Source organism: Microtus pennsylvanicus, chromosome 13 (genome assembly GCF_037038515.1).
Source record: "Microtus pennsylvanicus isolate mMicPen1 chromosome 13, mMicPen1.hap1, whole genome shotgun sequence".
Lineage (NCBI taxonomy): Eukaryota > Metazoa > Chordata > Mammalia > Rodentia > Cricetidae > Microtus > Microtus pennsylvanicus.
The window spans coordinates 46,755,118-46,776,289 of record NC_134591.1 but is presented as its reverse complement, the minus strand read 5'-3'; the positions used below and the strand labels follow the sequence as shown (position 1 = coordinate 46,776,289).

At 37.1% G+C, this 21,172-nt stretch overlaps 1 protein-coding gene across 2 annotated transcripts in view; it reads right to left on the bottom strand.

Moving 5' to 3' along the window:
- LOC142834369 (BEN domain-containing protein 5) overlaps window positions 1-21,172 on the bottom strand; it is a 1,100,005-nt gene that overhangs the window by 574,792 nt on the left and 504,041 nt on the right. The window lies entirely within an intron of this gene.

The window sequence follows — 21,172 nt, the reverse complement described above, 5'->3', positions numbered from 1 at the left end:
TGCAGGAATACGAAAAACGATTTGTCTGTTTAATGGCTCGCAACCACAGATAAACCAGTTTTGGCATGGTGTGGTGCCTACTTGTCTTCATACCTACCTGTGGGAAAAAACAGGCTGCGTATCTGGATATTTTAGAAAGAGGGAACAGACACACTGTTAGCTTCAATAGCAACTTCTATGTTATTAAACCCTAACCAGCACTTAGCAGACCCCCTCACCCCCACCCCCAAATCCTGCTTTTGAGAAATAAGAACTCTGAGAAGTCTAATTGTGTGGCATGGAAAATCTTTCAGTTTTCTGCCTCCCTGTGCTTTTATTTCCTATCTGCAAAATGAAGCTAAAATTAATTAATCAGCAAGCATAAGCCATATGCTACCTGTTTGACTTTAAGAGTTAGTTAACTGTTTGAGCCTGACTTGATTTACTAGACAAGGAGATAATGATCCCTTTCTCTGATGGCTATAAAGATTGAGATGATATGTATTAAGAATTCATCAGTGGGATTAATATACAGTATGAAGTCATAATCATTGGGAACTAAGTAAATGCACATTATAATATACTTTATTATTATTATTATATTTAATTATTATAGCGTGTCTGTTTTCTATAATGTTGCTTTATTCATAGATAGGAATTATGTTATCTAGCATTTGACATCTGACCCCCAAATAAGTTACTCTGTACTTCTGAAGTTACTTTAAAGGAAATATCATAGGTTTGTATATATTCATTCTGGAATATGCATGTTCAAACTGTGGCCCTATGGGACACATGAAGCCAAGGACAGCTATGAATACATCAGCCCAACTCAAAACCATAAACTTACTTAATATGAAAACTTTATGTAATTCTGTTTTGTTACTCATCTGTATGGTTCTCAGTCATGAACTTTGTAGATGATAATATCAAGTCACAATGTCAAAAAGTTAAACATACCTACTGGCATTTAATATCTGCTACTTAATTTTATATTCATATCAATTAGATGATAAATGAAGAAATGAATAGAAATTTTATATTTATGAAGTATCAAAGGTGATATTTCTTCTTGTCTGTAAGAACAAAACCATCCCCAACTTTGCACTGATAAACTGATTCACCTGGAGACTTCCTTTTGGTTGTTCTTGAACAAACACCCAAGCAAATCTGCCACTTCAGACAAACAAATGAAACAAGCCAATCCTTTGAACTATGTATAATACAGACAGAGTTTGGCTTTGAAATATTTGCCAAGGCTCTTCATCATGTTCCCTGGATTTACTAACTGCAATCTTTAGCAAGTTCCACCATATTTTAAGGATTTGGTTTTTGTCTTTTGTAAAATGAAGATAACAATCTTTATTATCCCCAAAGAGCTTGGTGAGGCAACAAATAAAAAAATTCACCACACAGAGACTGGCACACAACATGAAAATAAAAATAAACAATTATGCTTTCTTTTGCTTTTTTTCTCCTTACACGGTAATAGGTATCAATGTCCAAACTTGTCTTCCTAGCAAGAAGTTTCATACCTGGGACTTTTCCTCAGGAGATGGCTTAAAAAAAAACAACACAATGGATAAAACTAGAAAAAGCCATCCTGAGTGAGGTAACACATATATTTGGCATCAATTGAAAATGTGCATGCATGCACACCTTTATGTTGTTCAACGTCTGCATTTTTACCTGTAGCTTACCAGCGACAGGCAAACTGGATTTCTGAATAGATTCATCTGGTACACCTCTGAATTATTTTAGTGTGTTACTCATGAACAAGGAAGTTTTAAAGCAGGCATTCTTCACAACCCATTCACTAACTCATTTGACAAATATTTGAGCACTCATATCTGTAAGGTGGGATGGGAGACAAATGAGCCACTTTGCCTGGTTATCAGTCTTATGATATGTCAAGAACTAATTTTCTGAGCCATCACACTCCAAGTCTAGACGAATTTTATTCATCCTTGGGTCACAGTTCAAATATAACCTAATCTATTAAAGATGCTTTCACCTCCCGAATAACTAGTATTTGACTCCCTCCCATTTACTTGTGCACCTTACTATTTTTAAGGTTTAATACACTACATTTTAGTATGTATATTTACATACCTTATATCTTTAGGAGAAAAGCAGTCACAGGTCATTTATGTGTCTGTGAAACAGCCCAACAAAAGCACTGAAATTAAATGGGCGTTGGCAAGGTTTACGATGTTTGGAGACTAGTGTAAAACCCCATTTACAGAGCTGGTAGAAAATGGGTTTTGAAGATAGGACAAAGCCACTGTATGGGGGGCCTTGAAAGCTGTAGGCAAAACATTTGTATTAACATTTCCTACTGCTTGGACATGTACATCATGTATGTGTGCTGGTGGTCGGGATCAAGCAATAAATATATTTTGGAGTGATGAAAAGAGAGAGGAAGCAAACAAAAGCAGGGAGGAAAGGGAAAAAGAAAGGTAAAGATAAGTTGGTTTATATCAGTATTGGTACCCAGAGCCAAAGTCCTCTCAACTCACTATGTGTGAAAATAATGAACTCCTGAGTTCAACACCCTCATCAATTTCTGATTATATGACCAATAATGTTTAGGATATAGAAAATTACTTCCAGTAATGGAAACTAAAGAAAGAAGAACGAGCTTTAACTTTTCGACCCCTTCAAGAATTTGCAATCACTAATCTATGAAGGCACTTTTAATGTCCATAAGACATTAAAAGTGTTGGAACAATTTAGCCTCTAAAGAACCACATAAAATGTTTTATCACATCTTTGACTTGGTAAGTTTAATAAAGTACAATGACTTTGGGGATAAAACTCCATATAAATTAAAGGTCTTCAAATTGGAGCATGTTTATCTTTTGCTAGCTTAATTATGAGTTTAATTTTGTTTTTAACATTTTACATGACCTATACAAAGACCAACCTGCTTGTTTAATTAAACAAATGAGTATTGTTATACCTAGAATGATCAAAACTTTAATTTGTTATGAGAATGTTCTATATGGTACTAAGACAAGTGATGCACTCCATTGACTATTTGCTCACTCTTCTAATTTTTTTTTTTTTGGAAAGTGGCAGGAATTAATTTTAATGGGAGGCCAAGGACAGCTTCTTAATCACTTACACATGAGCCGAGAAACAACCAGAAGGGCCCATGAGCATCACAGGCAACAGAAGGTGCCAATAACCTCTCAGGGAGCTGCTCCCTTGCACCCAAAGGAGCAGAGAGGTCACATGGCTGAGTGCAGTGGTGACGGAAGAAGAGACCACAGTAGACAGGTAGATAAGCACAAGTCATTTTGGACCGTACGGATCTTTGAATTTTATTCTAGACTTGATTCTTCTACTTCTATAACAATTGTATCTAATTCTCCCAGAATTCTTTTTTAAATTGATTTTATTGAGCTATACATTTTTCTCAGCTCTGCTTTTCCTTTCCCATCCCCTTCTACTCTCTCCCATGGTCCCCTTGCTCTCAATTTACTCAGGAGATCTTTTCTTTTTCTAATTCCAATATAGATTAGAGCCATGTTTGTCTCTCTTAGGGTACTCGTTGTCTAGGTTCTCTGGGATTGTGAATTGTAGGCTGTTTTTGCTTTTCTTTATTTCTAAAAGTCACTTATGAGTGAGTACATATGATATTTGTCTTTCTGGGTCTGGGACACCTCACTCAATATAATGTTTTCTAGATCCATCCATAGCCCACAAATTTCAAGATGTCGTTATTTTTCTCTGCTGTATAGTACTCCATTGTGTAAATATACCACATTTTCCTTATGCATTCTTCTGTCAAGGGACATTTATGTTGTTTCCAGGTTCTGGCTATGACAAACAATGCTGCTATGAACATAGATGAGCATATGTCCTTGTGGTACAATTGAGAATCCTTTGGGTATATACCTAAAAGTGGTATTGCTGGGTCTTGAGGTAGGTTGTTTCCTAACTTTCTGAGAAAACACCATACTGAAATCCAAAGCAGCTGTACCAGTTTGCACTCCCAATGGAGGAGTGTTCCCGTTACCCCACATCGTTCTGCAGCATAAGTTGTCATCAGTGTTTTAGATCTTGGTCATTCTTACAGATGTGGGATGGAATCTCATAGTTGTTTTGATTTGCATTTTTCTGATGCCTAAGGATGTTGGGCATTTCCTTAAGTGTCTTTCACCTATTTTAGATTCCTCTGGTTAGATCTGTACCACATTTTTTAAAATTGGGTTATTTATTCTTTTGATGACCAATTTCTTCAGTTCTTTGTATATTTTGGAGATCAGTCATCTTCCCCATGTGGAGTTGCTGAAGATCTTTTTCCATTCTGTAGGCTGCTGTTTTGTCTTGTTGACTGTGTCCCTTGCTTTACAGAAGGTTCTCATTTTCTAGAGGCAGCATTTATTCGTTGTTTCTCTCAGTTTCTGTACTATTAGGTTATATTTAGAAAGCATCTCCTGTGCCAATGCATTGAAGCATACTTCCCCCTTTCTTTTCTATGAAGTTCAGTGTGGTTGGCTTTATGTTGAGGTCTTTGACCTATTTGGACTTGAGTTTTATGCATGGTGATAGATATAGATCTATTTTCATTCTTCTACATGTTGATATCCTGTTATGCCAGCACCATTTGTTGAATATGCTTTCATTTCACGTATTATATTTTTTGCTTCTTTGTCAAAAATTGGGTGTTCATAGGTGTGTGGATTGATATCTGGGTCTTCAATTGGTTCCATTGGTCCTCTTGTCTGTTTTTATGCCAATAACAGGCTGTTTTCAGTACTGTAACTCCATAGTAGAGTTTAAAGTCAGGGATTGTGATGCCTGCAGAAGTTCTTTTATTGTACAAAACTGTTTTGGCTATCCTTGGATTTTTGCTTTTTCATATGAAGTTGAGTACCATTCTTTGAGGTCCGTGAAGAATTTTGCTTGGATTTTGATGGGTTTTGCATTGAATCTCTAGATTGCTTTTGGTAAGATTACTAATTTTACTATGTTAATTCTACCTACCCAAGAGCATGCGAGATCTTTCCATTTCCTGGTGTCTTCTTCAATTTCTTTCTTCAAAGATTTAAAGTTCTTGTCATATAGGTCTTCCAAATGTTTGGTTAGTTACTCTGAGATATTTTAAGCTTTTTGTGGCTATTGTGAAGGGTGATGTTTCTGTGCTATCTTTCTGATATCATCTGTGTAAAGGAGCGCTACTGGCTTTTTAGTTAATCTTGTATTCTGCTACATTACCAAAGGTATTTATGAATTGTAGAGGTTCCTTCTAGAATTTTGGGGGCTGCTTATGTAGACAATCTTATCATCAGCAAATAGTGAGAGTTTGACTTCTTTTCCAATCTGTATCTTCTTGATCTCCTTTTGTTATCTTATTGCCCTAGATAGAACCTCAAGTACTATATTGAATGGATATGGAGAGAGTGGACAACTTTGTCTTGTTCCTGATTTCAGTGGGATTCCTTTGAATTTGTCTCCATTTAGTTTGATATTGGCTATTGGCTTGCTATATATTGTCTTTATTATGTTTTGGTATGTTCCTTGTATCCCTACTCTCTCTAAGACCTTTATCATGTTGTATTTTGTCAAAGGCATTTTAGCATCTAATTAGATGACCATGCTTTGTTTCAGTTTGTTTATATGGTGGATTACATTGACAGATTTTCATATGTTGAACCATCCCTACATCTCTGAGATGAAGCCAACTAGATCATGATGGGTGATTTTTCTGATATGTTCTCATCTGCCAACAGGAACAGTTTGATTTTTTTCCTTTCCTATTTGTAGCTTTAGTATTTCTTTCTCTTGTCTGATTCTTATGGTTAAGATTTCAAGTACTATATTTAATAGAAATGGATATAGTAGATATTTTGTCTTAGTCTATATTTTAGGAGTTGCTCTCAGTGTTTTTCCATTTAATACAGTTTTTGTGACTATTGAGAGTTCCCAGTGCATAAGGATGCTTGTCACTAACCTGACAACCTGAGTTCAATCTTCAGAAATGACATGATTGAAAGAAAAAACCAACTATTTCAAGTTGTTCTCTAATTTCCTCAATCATGAATCTACCCATGCATGGGCATGCACACACACACACACACACACACACACACACACACACACACACACAACACACACACAATAAGTAAAACAAATCCTTAGTATAGCTATAAGTTTGCCATGTATAACCTTTATTATGTTGAGAAATGTTCTTACTATTCTTAGTTTCTTTGGGGCTTTTATCACAAAAGGCTATTGAACTTTTTAAAATGTCTTTTCCATGTTCACTGAGGAAGTCATATGATTTTTTTTAGTTTATTTCATGCTATATCATACCTATTGCCTTGTGTTTATAGAACCAGTCTTGCAATGAAGCCAACATGATTGTAACATATGATCGTAATATGCTCCTGAATTTTTTTGTTTCTTACGTCAGTCTTTATTTTATTTATTTATTTATTTATTTAAGATTTCTGCCTCCTCCCCGTCACCGCCTCCCATTTCCCTCCCCCTCCCCCATCAAGTCCCCCTTCCTCGTCAGCCCAAAGAGCAATCAGGGTTCCCTGCCCTGGGGGAAGTCCAAGGACCACCCACCTCCATCAAGAACAAAGGCAATGGGTTTTTGATCTTATCGCACATACTGACTTTGTGGGAGCCTAGGCAGTTTGGATGCTCACCATGCTCCTGAATTTAGTTTGCAGCAATTTGTTAAAAATTTTTTCATCTATGTTTATAAAGGAAATGGGTTTGCTGGCTTTGGAAAAGGAGCTTAGTAGTATTCCTTTCATTTATTCTATAGAATAATTTAAAAAGTAACATGGTGCTAGATTTTCATTCAAAGTTTGGTAGAATGAAGCACTACCCTGATTGAGCAACCCTGGGACTTAATTAATGCTTCAATTTTTTTCATTTCATAGGTATGTTTAATGTGTTTTTTACTTTCTTGGTTTAATTTTGATAGATCATACACATGTATTAATTTATTCATTTCTTTAAGATTTTCACACATTTTTGCAATGTAAGTTTTCAAAATTCTGCCTAATGATATCTAGATTTTATCTATTTTTTAACACCAAACTTTCAGATATAATTTTATTACTTTTAATATTCTATTTCTTTTGTCTTAGTGTTTGTCATTCTTATTTATATTTTCATAGAGCCGCATCGTTGACAGACACTATATGCCATTTCTAAATGTCCTTTTCATTATGTTCATGTCTAATCTTGGTTTTTGTCTTGATTTTATTGTTCTAGAACTTTGAGGTGCTCTGTTAGTTTATAGTCTCTGGGTTGTGAAGGAAGCACATACAGCTATCTATACTGTTCTCTTACCCTCTGTTTGGTCTGTTCCAGAGGCTCTGCTAACTTGTACTGTGGTTTTCATTTGATTCCAGAAATATTTTCAATTGTTTTCCTGATTCTTTAAATGACAATTATTTATTGTAAAGTGTTCTTCTCAGTCTCTGAGTCTTTGTGATATTTCTGTTACATGCATATATATAAATAAAATATGCTATATATATACTATATATGTATATACATGGGTGTGTGTATATATGTCTGTATTATGTATTTATAAATGGAGACATTTACATATACAACATCTTATTTTTAGATTATCTTACAAATAACAGGTTTCTATGTAGGATTTCCATAAACAGTTTTTTGGTTGGTTCTCCTTCTCGCACTTCCCACTCATCTTCCCTTTCCTCTCTTTCATTGCTAAATCCTTTGCCTGCAAGAATCTCCTTTCCATTTTGTTTCTATGATTTATCTTGATGTATAATTCTTGTGTTATTTTAATACAATCTGATAAAATACAAGATATTACTTTTGCATTTTTAAAGCTTGTTTTTGGACCAAAAATATGATCAGTATTATAGATGATTTTAGTTTTATAGACGGTTCCTTGAACTTCTCATTTTGTTTTTAATTCTACATTATCAGATATGAGAATTGCTGTACCAGCTTAGTTACCACTTCCATTTGTTTGATCAGTTGATTTCCCTTCATTGACTCTTAGTCCATATCTTTTCCAATAAGATGAGCTCCTTGGAAATAACAGGATTCAAAGAATAATATTTGTTTTATGCAGTCTTTGTTGCATAATAATATTAGTTGCCCCTTCTCATACTAACTTGGCCATTATTTTACATTCTAACTCCAAATACTATACATAGTTTTTTATTTCATCTTACATCCTCATTTTATCTTTCAGAAACATAATAATAACACTTTCAGTAGAGTTTAACAATCAACATCTTATATGGTGACACTGCATTTATATTCTGGCTGTGTATGGATGCTCTGAATATCTCTTGTCTTATCTCTTACTATACAACACGGTCAATATTTTTCTAAAAGCACTTTGTTAGAAATTAAGTTTCACTAATGTGTAGTAATTGTACATCTTAATGTACAAGTATAATTTGTTATAATAATTATTATAACAATTCAACACTTACACAGATAGCATGTACTGTTAAAAATTTGCCTTCCTTTTTCATTCTCCCCTCTAAATATTTCCCAAACTCTAGTAATGACTTTTGCCATTTCCATACTGCCTAAAATCATGTTGTCATTTTAAAATACTGTCCACTAACACTATGTTTAAGACCTTTCACATATTACCCCAGGCCAAAATGTTAGACTATCAGCCTCCAGCTTCCTTTGCTCTATCTCACAGGTTTTCTGGTAAAATAACTAGTTATAGCCTCATCCCAAGGTTCCCTTCATCTATACAACAACTTAAATATTCCTTGCTGAATTGATTGCATCAGATTCTTTTGATATTGGACATCTTTGTTTTCCTGTTTCACTTCAAGGTTCATCAATTACAAACTAGATAATACTTATCATAGAAGATCTTCCATGTATTAATTCCTTATGTAATACCTTCATGAACATATACATATACTGTAAAAATTCCATATACAATATTGTTGATGGTCAATATTAACCACTACAACCCTGACTTTTTGAATGACTCCTTGATAATTCAAAAGTATAATATTAAGAATACTTGAAAAAGTCATAAGGAATTATATATATATATATATATATATATATATATATATATATATATATGTCTAGCTACATAATTTAAATGAAGTTACACCACTTAAGCTGACCATGTTTATCCCAAGTGCCATAGACTATCTAACAAAAACCCCAGTAACCAGGCATGAAAACCCCCCTTTTCAATCTCTGCTGGTCAGAGGAATCCAAATGGCTCCCTAAACAATATGTGGTATTGGTGTTTCCCTTTGTTATTTCTGGTTAAAAGTAATTCCCTCTTGGTGAAGGCACCATGTACTTAGGACACAGGATTCAGATGATGTAGCTGAATTTGAACTTAAGTCTCCTCCACAAAGACTACTTTCATAGTACCAGAAAGTGCTATGTAAGCTTCAAGAGAGAAAAGAAACCAACATTCCTACCAAGCATATGAGCCATAATAGTGAACGGATGTCCATAGGGAGCAATTGTGATATTCATACCTGGGTGGCAACAAAAAGCAGTCTAAGTATACTTAAGGCCCACTCAATAGAAAGGAAAACATGCCTGGTACTAGAAACCTAGTCAACTATGCAAGGTTAGTAAGACTATGGATCTTAGAGGAGAACCTACTACTTCCCCTTTAATAAACCAGCACAATCCCTATTTACATTCTAAGAACTCATCCCTATTCCTACAGACAAGTACAGGTCTCACTCATAACCAAAGAAACTTCTCTTTGTAGCAGAGAGAGACTATTATAGAAAGTCATAACTGACAAAATGCAGAGAGATCATTTATAACATTTATAACTGATATATTTATAACACAACTCCTGTACCTAGGGCTTAGGGAATATTATGGAAGAGAAGGCAGAAAGATTGTATGAACCAGAGGACCAGGAAATCTGCAGGGAGAGTGTATTTTCTAAAATGACAAGGAAGCTTCACCTATGATACTTCAACAATATGGCTGCCTAAACAAGTCCTAACCACAAAGAACACCAACAATCATGCTAACATGAAAAGGGGCAATCTCATAGGACTCCACTCCTTGACAAAGAACTAAAGTCACCTAGGAAATGTTGAAAGTGGGAGATATAGTCTTCTTTAGGGATAAGCCCCCTAGTGGATACCAAATTCCAAGTCATCAGACCTGAAATTATATACACAAAAGTAATACTGCTGAGTTATGGTGGTCCATGCCTTTAATCCCAGCACTCAGGAGGCAAAGACAGGCAGATATATAAGTTGGAAGCCAGTCTGGTCTACATAATGAATTCCACGACAGCCAGGACTACATAGAGAAACCCTGTTTCAAAATAAATAAATAAAAATAATAACAATAAATAGGCTGAACAAGTTGTAGTTATATTTATGCAAACAGATGTGCTAGTAACAAATAAAAAGAAGTCATCAATTTGAAATGAAAAAAAAGGGGGAATGAGGGTGGCTGGTGGGAGGAAAAGTAAGGTGGGAAATAGTGTTATATTTTCAGTAAAAAAATAAAAATTTGTATAAATAGAAGAGTATTGTTCAATGCCCATGCATATACGCATATACTGTGGTTTCTCTTGCCACTGATTTCTACTTCTAGTCTACTATGATCTAATAATTTATAGGAAATTATTTCATTGAAAATGTTTGTTGAAACTTACTTTATATCCTAAAATAGAATTTATTTTGGAAAAAGTTCCATGAGTTGCTGAAAATAATCCATATTTTGCAGCTATTGGGGAAACCATTCTGTAGCTGTCTTTAAGTTTCTTTGATCTACAGTATAGATTACCTCTGCTGATTTGTTATTGAATTTGTGCTTGGAAGATGCATTGGTGGGAGTGTACTTCTGCAGTCACCAATTAGTACTGCACTGGAATCTAGTAACTGGATATGCACAATGGCTTTTGTTTTATAAGATTAGATATGCTGCAAATGGAATAGTCTTTTATTAACTCTTCACTTTATCATTGGGGATTTTGATGACTAGTTCTATATTAAATTGATACCAGTTATATTTATTTGAGAAGAGGGACCCTCAATTAAGAAAATACTCCCACCAGACTGACCTGTGGAAAGCCTATGGCATATTTTCTTGATTGATGACTGATGAGAGAAGGCTTCACTTACTATTGCTAGTGTTACCCCTAGTCCTCAGTGTTATAAAAAGTCAGCAGAGAAAGCAAGGAGAGCTATACTGATTAGCTTATTTGTTCTTTTGTTATTTAATTTAATGAATTCTTCATATATTTTGGATCTTAACTTCCTGTCAGATATATAGTTGAAAAATATTTTCTCCCATTGTTTCTTCATTGTATTGTTTTTTCTACTGTGCAGACATTTTTAAATTTTATATTATACTGTTTGCTGATTATGATTATTTTTCATGTACTGAAGTCCCATTTGGGAAGTCCTTGCCTATGCCTACATCTTGAATTTATAAATCCAAGTATTACAATAAGAAAGACTGAAAAATTATGCATTTTTAAATGCATTTATTTTTTTATTTATTTATGTAATTTTTGAGACAGGGTTTCTCTATAGTTTTGACCTGGAACTAGCTCTTAGAGACCAGGCTGGCCTCAAACTCACAAAGATCCACCTGCCTCTGCCCCCGAGTGCTGGGATTAAAGACATGAACCACTACCACCCAGCAAAAGGCCTTTATCTTTGCAAATATTGATAATGATATAAATGGGAAAGTTTAGTTTTAAGTCTTAGTAATTTAGCTTTGCATTTTCCACATCTCATTGTAATTTATTGTTACTGCAAGTATCCTCTTTATTGTGAGCTTCTCAGACTATCATATATAGTTATATATCTTATTCATTTTTATGTCTCCAGAATTTAGTGCTGACAAAATACTAATATGACTATTTGCCTATATATTATCAATACTTTGAATTTCTATCTGTACATGATCTTAGGGCATATGATTCAAGGTTATGAAACATAGATTCCTTATGATAAATGAGGTATAATGATACATTATATTGAAGCATTTTTGTGTGTGATCTAGCATAGAGCCTGAGAAAAATGCAAATTCTAAAACATGATGCTATTTTCCGAATTAATGTTTGATTAAGAGTGGTCCTGATTTTTTATATTTACATTTTTGAATCAAATCATTACCAAGTGAACAGTGAAAACATATTGAGAAGAAGAAATGGCTGAAGGAAGCAGGGAGAAAGAGCAATAATGGCCACTGGAAGGGAAGATAGCAGATTACTCAAGTAATAAGAAGTAAGAGATGATGCCTCTAGGATAAGAGCAGCTAGAGTGAAAAGAAGAGAAGAACCTCAGAGAAAGTAAACATGAAGTAAGGGAGATTATTTCTGAGAACCATGCTGAAACCAGTAGGGCATCTTTCTCCTGATGTCCACAGAAGAATAAACTGGGTCTAGAGCTGGACAGAGAGGGAAAGCACCACCCAGAATCTGTAATAGTCAGGCTTAGTCATAGGCAAAGCAGCTGAACACTGGAAAGATTTCCCAGCAGGCAAAGGAAAAAGTATCAGGAATCGTTGGAACAAAAGGAACAACTCCTGGGAATGTTGATACCTTAGCAGTTTACATACCATGCAGTGCATTTACATATAGAAGTTAACAGTTCACATGCTATGCAGTGTGTTTATACACAGAAGTTAACAGTTTACATGCCATGCAGTATGTTTATATATAACAGTTTAAATGCTGTGCAGTGTATTTATACACAGGAGTTAACGATTTACATGCTATGCAGTGTGTTTACACAAGAAGTTAACAATTTGCATGCTGTGCAGTGTGTTTATACATAGGAGTTAACAGTTTACATGCCATGCAGTGTGTTTATACATAGGAGAGCTTCCATTCAGCAAGAAAATAATTTAAAGAAAACACAATAATATACATAATCCAGACTCTCTGTGTATATTCCATCTTTACATGGCTTATTTTTCTTACTCTATTATTTTTCTATAAGTTTCTTCTTTCTCCTAAGCCTATGTACATTTTTTAAACACACTGTGTCTCATTTAGAGGTCTTTTATGTCTGAATATATCCTATTGTGTATCTGAAATCCTTTTCTGTCCAGGAGCGCCTCTTAAGATGATAAGCAGCTAAGTGGCATTAATGAGACTAAGGCTGCTTTGCCTTTTGGCTCTACCCAGTCCAACATGGTGGAGGTCTGTTCAGTGCGAGCCATGCTCACAGCCCCATTTTCAGGCACACAGCGGGTCTATGTTGTCATTAAGTAAGTTGTAGCACTCTGTTCACAAACCCCATTTAAATGCTTGAACTCCTGAAAGAGTCAGAGTTCATGTTGGCAGCATGGCCCAGGAAGACACCATTTTGAAACCAGGTATTTTTTTTCTGCTACCATTGAATCAGCAAGAGCTCTCTTAAAGAAATCGTGCCTCTACTTACCTCTAACAAACAGAACCCACCCGAGAAAATGCTACTACCTACTACCAAAAAAGTCATGCCTAACTCTGCTCTTTTGTATCTAGAATTCTTTTTTAAGCTTTCTCACGTTTTACATGGATGTAGTCAGCCCCATGTTGGGCGTCAATTTGTAGTTAGAGGCTACTTGTTCATTCCTGGCTACCCAGACCATGAAATAATCACACAGAAACTGTATTAATTAAATCACTGCTTGGCCAATCACTTAAGCATATTGCTAGCTAGCTCTTATATCTCTGGTTAACCTGTTCCTATTATTTTATATTTTACCATGAGGCTCATGGCCCACCAGCAAGGTTCTGGCAGGCAGTTCATGCCTTTCTCCTCTGGCAGCTCCATGGCTTCTCTTGACTCTGCCTTCTTTCTCCCAGCATTCAGTTTAAGTTTCCTGTCCAGCTCTATTCTATCCTATCACAGGCCAAAGCAGCTTCTTTATTCATTAACCAGTAAAAGCAACATATATACAGAAGGATTTCCCACACCAACACTCCACTATGCAATAATGATAACTAAGCCACCAAGGATTCTGCCTCCCAGTTTTTCTTTGGAAGTTTCCCTCACCTGATCCCACGCTGCTGAGATGGGCCATGTGCCACACACAGGAGACAATGAACTATTAAAGAACTTACTCTGGATCGTCTGTCCTCCCACACAGCCCAGGCCTAGATCCCCTTCCTCTTATAATACAGTTTTTTTATTCCATTAAAAAATCTGTATCTAAATATTAGTATATAAATTTATCCATCAGTAAAATGAGTCAAAGTTTCCACAGAGTGCATGAGAAATGGAGCAAGACAGGTTTTGTCTGTCTAGTCAGGATTTGCATATGCTGGAATATTTCTAAGAGATACCTTGTGGCTCTTCTGAGAGAGCAAATTAAGAATCTACTTGTAAGAGATTCTTAATTTGCTCTCTCAGAGCAAATATGAGAGAAATTTGGTATAGAAAAATGAAGTCCTTTATGTTTTTGGTTTCTATGACAATAGCTATACATGCTAATAATACATCACAAGGCAGTGAATGGTCATATTTCTTTCTGATAATTTTAGACAAATCAGAACAAATAATTTCCTTTCTTCTTGAGTGGAAAGAGGCTGAAAATTGCTTTAGAGAACTTTGAAAAGATTTCAAGAATCAATATGTGATACTGTTTTTATCCCGTACTTCTCACTCACCAGGTTTTCAGGTAAAGATTTCATTTTAATCTTTGTATAAATAGGATACTTATTTATAGCTGCAGAATACCATAAGAGGACTCTTAAAATTAGTCCTCTGCTATACACATTTTCCCTAATGTGTCTGAGTGTGAGAATAGATGTGGAATTGAACAATTTGCCTTCCTGGACCAAAGGCCACAACATTTTTTATTTTCATTCTTATAGTTTAACTTACTACTAGGATTTGGTAGGACTGGAGTCTGAATCTTGATTTGCTTGGCTGCAGTTCTGACACCTGCTTTAACTCAGTTCCATCTTTCAGACAGGCAAAAACTTTTCCCATGGATTGCCTTTAATGAGCTGATCTCCCAGAATCTTTTTCAGATGCTTGATTTTATGTTTACCTGTTTCTTGCTATTTTCATAAAAATTGCTTACCATATTGGGTACTTAGGACAAAATTTTATCCTGGTTGCCCCGTTACTTTTGGGGATTGTTTATTTAGTGGTAAATAGGTAACTGGGTTATTCCTCAACCTTTTCTTATCCTGATCCTGACATATAACCAGTCTTCACTGGCCAACACAACTAAACAGCTTTCCCAAATAGTTACAAAAATTACTACATTTTATTTGTTGTTTTTATATACTTATTTATATTAGGTGTTCATGCATGTATGTTTTTCAGAGACTATGCATGCCACCATAGTCAGAAGACAACTTGTGTACATTAATTCTCTCCTTCTATGGTATGAGAGTCCCAGGGATCAAACTCAATTGATCAGCATTGATGGAGGCACCTTTAAGCGAGTTACTTGGCTGACCCTTTCCCATGTAAAGTTGAGCCTCACCTTGGGTCACACATATTGGACAATTCCCTTCACTGGAAATTCATATATAATCCTAAATCTATGTGCACACCTGTCATTTATTCTTCTAATCACAGAAGAAAATATAGTTTAGTAAGTAGCTGTTTAATTGAGTTAAATTTATAAGTTTGATAGAAGTTGCTTGGCATATGCAGTAAATGTAACTCAAGCTGCTGGTTGCTTGTACACAGCTTAGGAAAATATAGGCCCTATCTGCTTGCCACAGTTGGCTGCATCAAATGACCAGAGACTTTTGTGTCTTGTCTGGAGGGATAATTCGGGAATCAGAGTCAGGAGATCCCTAAGAATTACATATCTGTTCATACCTACTACCTCTTACTTTATTCAAAGTGCCAATATCCTTATTTTTTTTTTGTAAAATGTATCAAAAGGTCCCATATTAAGTAGCTTGTCAGCATCTTTCTGCCCATCAAGAAAGCAAGCCAAAAGTAAATGTGGGTATTAAGGAATCTATTTCACATCCATGTAATACAACTTTCAAACAATTGTAATAATCACCACAGTATACTTCTAGTAGAATGACTACATTTTACTTTATCTGTTCATACTCTTGTACTCCTAGAAGTCAGGAGCAATCTTCAGCAAGATGAAACACAGTACATAAGTTTATAGGTAATTTTACTTAAAATAATGATTTTTTATACACTAATAGCAAAGTTTCTGTCTGGATAAATGAGACATTATCTTGAATTTATGCAAGGATAAAAGAAAAATTAAAATAAGATACTTATCTTTTGCTTTAAAAAAAAAAGGACCTTACAGCTTGGGCGCTTTCTAGGCCTGACAGCAGAGGACAAAGATGACTTCCTGCCACACCTCCTGTTCTGGAGGTGTTAGGGGGTGGGCACAACTTGGACCCACTTGGCACCAAAGGGACCAAGCATTTATTCACTTTTAAGCCAAGCCTTTGGTTTCGAGGTCTGGGCACACAAAGATGAAAAGCAACATCTCCGAGCTATGCCTTGTAGCTAGGGTAGGCAGGACTCAACCAAGTGCCACTGGTAACTCAAGCAGCAGCCTGTCAGGTATTAGGAGACCATTATGGTGAGCAGGGTTGGGAAATGGAGGAGACAAAGAGGCAGAGTTGTTCACAGGTTGGGGAGAGATGCCTATCTGAAGAGGTGAGGGTGGTGAGGAACAAGCTGACATGAATGGCCTGCTTCCCACCTGAAGCCAGGATGATGCCGGGCCTGGGCTATTGCCAAGGGAAGTCTTCATTCAAGACTCTGACCCAGCCCAGGGGCCTGTGTTGGTCGATATCTATGGCTCCTATTGCCAATGAGGGCCATGCAGAGGTCAGTAGTCTGTGCTAACCCTTGGGGCCATGATGGTGTCTAAGGGCCATGCTGCCTCAAGGGCAATGCACTGCCACCTGGGGTACTGGTGACATCTGGGCCCCAGCTGCTGTTGAGGATCATATCTGGGTCCATGGTACTGCCACAACCAAGGTCCGTGTTAATGTTCAGTTGACCATGTTGCCACCGAAGACCACATGATGCCTTTGGTCTAAGCCACACAGTCTGCCCATGACAGAGTCTGGGGCTATGCTGCTACCAGGACCATTCTGATCTGGGAGGCCTGTGCTGTCACCAGGGCTGCAGTAACATCTAGGCCTGAGCTATTATTTTGAGGGCCATGTCTGGGTCCATGGCTCTGCAGCAGCTCGGGTTTCTAAAGATATCCATGGCCAGGGTTAGCACAGAGGGTCATAGGAACCATATGTGTGGGAATCCGAGGGCTGTACTAAGCTAACCCCACCCTTTACGAGCCTTGAGATGGATTTCCCTGACCCTCAGTAGATACTGAGGCAGGAGAGATAGGCCTGCTTCTCAGAGAAACACTCACACACACACCCCACTTGGGGAAGATGACCCCATCCCTTGCTATAAGCATGTTGCTCACCAGGGCAGCACACTAGAGTTGCACTGTTTGTCGGGACTCAGGTGAGAGGACTCTGAGGGCATGAGGGTATCAGAGCTGACTCTGCCCCTTCTCATCCAACTGTGGTAGCATGAGTGAGAGAAAGATGCCTTCCCCTCTTCCCCTTGGCTACCTGACACAGGTGAGGGCTGGCCCAGCGAGGTCAAGAGAGTGAGAGAATTAACCCTGCCTCCCTCAGATACCCCCAGCAAGCAGTTGGGAGAGAGGGCCTTGCACCTCACCTGGGCAAAACAGTAGAACTGTCCTTGGGGGTGTGAGTGTGAGCGGGCTGGATCTGGGGACCTGAGAGCTGGAGAACTGGCCCCCACCCCTTGTTGTCAGGGTAGTGATAACGAGGGGGAAACTGGCAAGCTGACCAATTCAGCTACCACACAGGCCCTGAACCAGGGCTATGAGTCAGCCCACTTCAGCATCCACCGCATCTATGAACTGTTAGAGTGTGTGAAGGGGACTAACCTATAGCTCTAAAGCTGCAGGATCTCCACAACACAGGACAACAACAGGATAGCCAAGAGGAGCCAAGAGAGAGCCCATTATCAATACTGTAACAGAAACCAGAGGTCTCAAAGTAGACACTGACTCACAGCTACGACACTTACGAGTAAAGATGAACGAACCAATAGACTAAAGGATAAACTGTAGGACTCAATGGGCCATAATAAGATTATTCTCCTTTTTTTTTTGGTTTGGCTTTTGGTTTTTCTTTTAAATTTTGCTCTGTTTTGGGGAAGTCATATGGGCAGAGGGTGGAAGCAAGGGGACAGAGAGACAAGTGGGATCAGGGTGTACGATGTGAAATCCAAAGAGAATCTTTAAAAGTTGAGTAAAAAGAACCTTAGTAGAACATGAAAAGGGTAAAAAAATGCTAACATGCTTGCCTTGTAATCAACCTTATTGCTGTAAGTTAATAGAAAACCCAACTCTAAGGCTCCGAACCACAGGAAGTAAAGACAATGTGAAGAGATAAATAGAAATAACTGTTAATAGCAATAATCCCATGCATGACATGGGGACAGATTCATATTGTGTCCTGATTAACTCACTAATTGCTTGATAAGGATGAGTCAGCTAAAGTCACTGAATTTCAGTCTCACCATCTATAAAATGGTTTCTTGTGATGACTGGGTAATGCAGTACATAGGACAATCCTAGTCCGTGGCCTGGTAGAAGGGTCATATAACAATGGCAGCTTCCATGGTGGTGGTGATGATGACTTCTAAAACTGCTAGTTCCCACTTACTTCACTTGGTTATTAGAAGCCTTGAAAACTGTAAAATGCCAGTAAGTATGTTTAAATGGTTGTATCTCTATTTATAAAGCAATTATTATATATTTTCCATTATAAAATTTGCAGTGAATAGCAAACAGTCATTTAGTACAAGGAAAGCATCTTCTATGAGGACTCTGTCACACACAACCAGTTAAGTGTTTAATAAATTCTAGTTAAAGGCTTATTGCTTGCCTTCAAATACAACTGCTACTGTCACTATTGTTCTTCATTGAATTCTTCAGGTTTCAAAATGTGTTTCAGATGTTTTATACATATTTTTATAGAGGTCTCTAACAAATAAGAGAAACATTTCAAGTAGAGCATGTACAGCCCATGGCAGCAATGGAAAAACTCCTAATAAAAGCACCAGGCATTTTAAAAGCAATTACATGGATTTGATGGAATGTTGTTGTTTCTGTCCCTGAGAGACATCTTGCCTGCATGTTAGGGATGCACTATGGGCCACAAGCAGGGCAGCCATTTGGCAGAGCACATTGAAATGATGGTGGAAAATTCGTTTTTTAAAGAGGAAAGGGCAACACATATAAGGAAAAGAATATTATGTTGCTACTTCCTGGGTCCTATTAAAAACAAAAGCCTGCAAAATAGCCTTTTCAGGATAGAAAAGCAATACACTTTCAAATAACTTCAGCCAGTGGAACCTGGGACAAAGACAAGGATAGAATTATAACCATATAAGATTTGCAATAGAGCCAGGTAGAATTTATTATTTATCTAGAGGATATTCAGGGAACACTATACCTTATGCTGAGTATTTATGAAAATTCACCCAAAGATATTTGATGATGGAAGGGAATAACATTATATACATTACATCAGAGCCAACAACAGAAACTATCCACAGTTTAGGTGGTAAAAGAATGAGCAAAATAATTATTGTATGTTCGAGAGGTTAGGAATGCAATATTTCTACACTATCCTCATTAGCTAGACTCCTGAGCATACAGAAGTACATTAAAACACAGGTCACACTTTTAAGCAGTTTGCTAAATCACAGTTACACAAATGTTTCTGTACCAGCCAGAGAATGTTGGTGTTGTTTGTGAAGGCTATGAGACAGAAATCTCTTTAAATATATATGGAAGTGAGCTCACAAAATCCTATTTAATAAATACAGTGACATATGCTCCTGTACTATACTGGACCATTCATGGACTTTAGAGTAAACCTTGTGAATCAAATCCTGTTGCAACATAGTATTTTCAGGAACCAAAAAGATGGTTTACTTTGTTCATATATGAACTGGTGAAAAAAAATCATCTGATCGTCAAGTTCTGTTTTTAGAAGACTTTAAATGAAGTAATGCACGTGTGATTTTTGCCACACAAGAAACACGGGCACAATGAATGATTTGTGAGCCAGCTCAATGTGGGCAGTGAGCCAGCACTGGCTAGTGATGTCCTAGGGAGAGGGTTGCCTGGAAGCCCATAGATGACGAACATAGATCTGAGCCCTTCACTATTCTCTTTCTCTTATGCTTCCATCCTGGACGTAAGTGGAGGTCACTACTTGTTTACAAATATTTGCTGAGCAGTCACTATATTTTAGGTCCAGAAGGTGCACTAAGACTGTAACAAATTCTGATGAAAGTTTTCTTCTTCTTGAGTTATTGTACCACTAGCCTTTGGGTTTCCCTACTGTCAACCTTCCCTTTCCGCATGTTTATTTTGCTGTTAGCGTAAGCTATTCAAAACACATTTTAAAATCATGCTGATATCTTTTGAAAACCTCAAGGTCTTTCTTGACCCTTAAAAATGAGTCTCCTATTTGCAGATAAACTGTTGCTTATGTATAAAGGGTTCCTATCCAATTACTTTTGCTTTAGCACTATTTCCTACCTTGTAACTCTTACCGGTCTACTTGTCCTTCTCCAATCACGCTTGAAACTATGGGAAGTGCTCTTTCTTTCAACTTCTAACCCACAGACTGAGTAGTTCATTTTCCTTCCCTTGACACACATCTCTGACTAATACATCCACTGTTAATTATCTCTGCAGATAATTTTTGACAAAACATATCAAAAAGAAGGGAGAAGAAGTTTTTACACCCTCTGTCAATGTTGCGTGAATTCTAATTGGTCTTATTAAATAAAAACCTGGAGTCAGATATTAGGGAATGAAATCTGAAAGATAGAGAAGCAGAGCATCCAGCCACTAGAGTTCTTACCTCTCTGAATTCTCAGACCCAATAGGCAAGATCCTGTCTCCATGAATCCTCAGACTGAACTCAATGAGCTCCTGTCTCCTCCTGCCTTGTTCTCTCTGCCCAGCAAAATCACTTCCCAGCTCCACCCTTCTAGTGCTGGGACTAAACATGTGAGCCACCATGCTTGACCCCATTTCTCTTTTTAGACTGATTCAATCTTGTATAATCCAGGTTGGCCTTGAATTTACAGAGATCGGTCTGCCTCTGCCTCACAAGAACTGGGACTAAAGATGTGTGTACCACTGCCTGGCCTCTGTGGCTGATTAGCGTGGCTAGCTCTGTGTTCTGATC